The 2,500-nt window shown below is 37.5% G+C and overlaps 1 protein-coding gene across 1 annotated transcript in view; it reads left to right on the forward strand.

Moving 5' to 3' along the window:
- The window catches only part of LOC119578045 (5-phosphohydroxy-L-lysine phospho-lyase-like), a gene marked incomplete in the record, with an annotated part of 35,989 nt that overhangs the window by 166 nt on the left and 33,323 nt on the right, over positions 1-2,500 (forward strand). Inside the window, 1 exon segment of the mRNA XM_037925768.1 lies at positions 1-15. This exon segment is cut by the window's left edge and continues 166 nt beyond it.

Consider the following 2,500-nt stretch of genomic DNA (forward strand, 5'->3'; position numbering starts at 1 on the left):
GAATGCAGATAACCTGTTATGTTGTTTTTTCCTCCTTTGTTTGTGTTTAGTTGGTAATAACATGCTGATAGGTGTGTGCAGATATGAGGTGCAGCTGGTCCCTTAAGGACACCACCTACCCTCTCACGTAGACACGTCCTGCATTGATAACGCGAGGGACATGAAGTCCATCAAAGTCAACAAGTGACATGACGATTCAACTTTCACTATGCATTTTAGATGCCAACGGTGCTTTATGATGTGGTTACAGTGACGCGAACTAGGCTGTAATTCTCTGACACGAAAGTAAACAGATTACAAGATGCTCGATGCAAAAATTATAGGTTAAAATTTAGCCTATAAAACGAAAGCCGAAACCAGTAATATAAACGAGCGAACGTGACTGTTCAGTGGTAACGTGGGATTGGCCATGACTTCGTAATAGACAATCATCAGAAAATAAAAGGAACTCGCAGTTATCTCTCTGTCACTGATAAGTTTATGTCAGGATGAGTGATTGAGCAACTGAATTTGGGAAGAGTTGCGTGGAGAAAATACAATTAAGCCACCGCGGGAAAACAAGAAACATGACATCCACGGCGCTTTGGCCACGCGATATATTTTGGCGTTCTACCTGGAGAGGCGTGTGAGCTGGTAGAATGTATGAGGATTTATCGATATTTTTACCTTATCTATTGACATCCTACACACGCACATGCGCACACACGCACCCATACACATGCACACGCACAAATACACATACACACGCACAAATACACACAAACACACACACACACACACACAACACACATACACACACACACACATACACACACACACACACACACACACACACACACACACACACACACACACACACACACACACACACACACACACACACACACACACACACACACACACACACACACACACACACACACACACACACACACACACATATATATGTGTGTGTGTGTATATATATATATATATATATATATATGTATGTATGTATGTATATATATATGTATGTGTGTATGTATGTATGTATATATATATGTATATATATATATATATATATATATATAATCAATGCATGCATATATATGTATATATATTCTTACACGCACAAATACACACATACACACAACACACACACACACAACACACACACACAAACACACACATACACACAAACACACACATACACACAAACACACACATACACACAAACACACATACACACAAACACACAAACACACATACACACACAACACACACATACACACACACACACACACACACCGTACAACACTACATACCAATACACACAACACATCACACACATACACACACAACATATAATAACTACTACATACACATACACATACACACAACATCACACTACATACATATATCACATCATATATATAAAATATATATATATATATATAATCACACATAAATATATATATTACCATACATAATAATATATACATATATATATATATATAATATATAAAAATATATATATATAATATATGCATGCATATATATGTATATATATTCTTACACACACACACCACACACACACACACCACACAAACACACACACACACAACACACACCACACCACACCCCCACAACACACGCACACATTATATATATATATATATATATATATATATATATATATATATATATATATAATGTGTATATATATATATTTATATATATAGCAAGTAGAAAAAGGAAGGGAATTGCAGGAAAACACACACACGTCCTACAAGGACGTTGGCGATCATGGATTTCCATGATTTTCTTTGCAATTTAGAGCGGTGGTTTGCCGTTGCCTTCCGCCCGGTGTTTTTATCGAGTCACCATCTCTATTTACCCGGTTCTGGGGACCGGCACTGACTTGGGCTGGCTTGCCCACCCAGCGGCTAGGCAGGCAATCGAGGCGAAGTTCCTTGCCCAAGGGAACAACGCGCCGGCCAGTGACTCGAACCCTCGAACTCAGATTGCCGTCGTGACAGTCTTGAGTCCGATGCTCTAACCACTCGGCCACCGCGGCCTATATATATATATATATATATTATATATATATATATATATATATATATATATATATATATATATATGCATATATGCATATTTATGTATATATGTGCATATATATGTATATATATGTATATATACATACACATACGCATACATATAAATACAGACATACATATACAGTATATGTACGCATGCATACTGTACTTAATAAATACGCTGGTGTGTAGATAGATCGATGGATCAAAAAAGAATGAAGGGCCCACAAGGCAAAGTTAGATAAGAATGGATTTGTGATGTCACAGGATGGATGCTCATGCCGCACGCAAGGAAACCCGTTTCATTCATGATTCTGTTAGTTGAAACTTTTACTACGTGTGTGAATAACAGTAGCCAATACTTTTGTTATCAGGCACGCACACACACACACACACACACACACACACACACACACACACAC

Source organism: Penaeus monodon, chromosome 10 (assembly GCF_015228065.2).
Source record: "Penaeus monodon isolate SGIC_2016 chromosome 10, NSTDA_Pmon_1, whole genome shotgun sequence".
NCBI lineage: Eukaryota > Metazoa > Arthropoda > Malacostraca > Decapoda > Penaeidae > Penaeus > Penaeus monodon.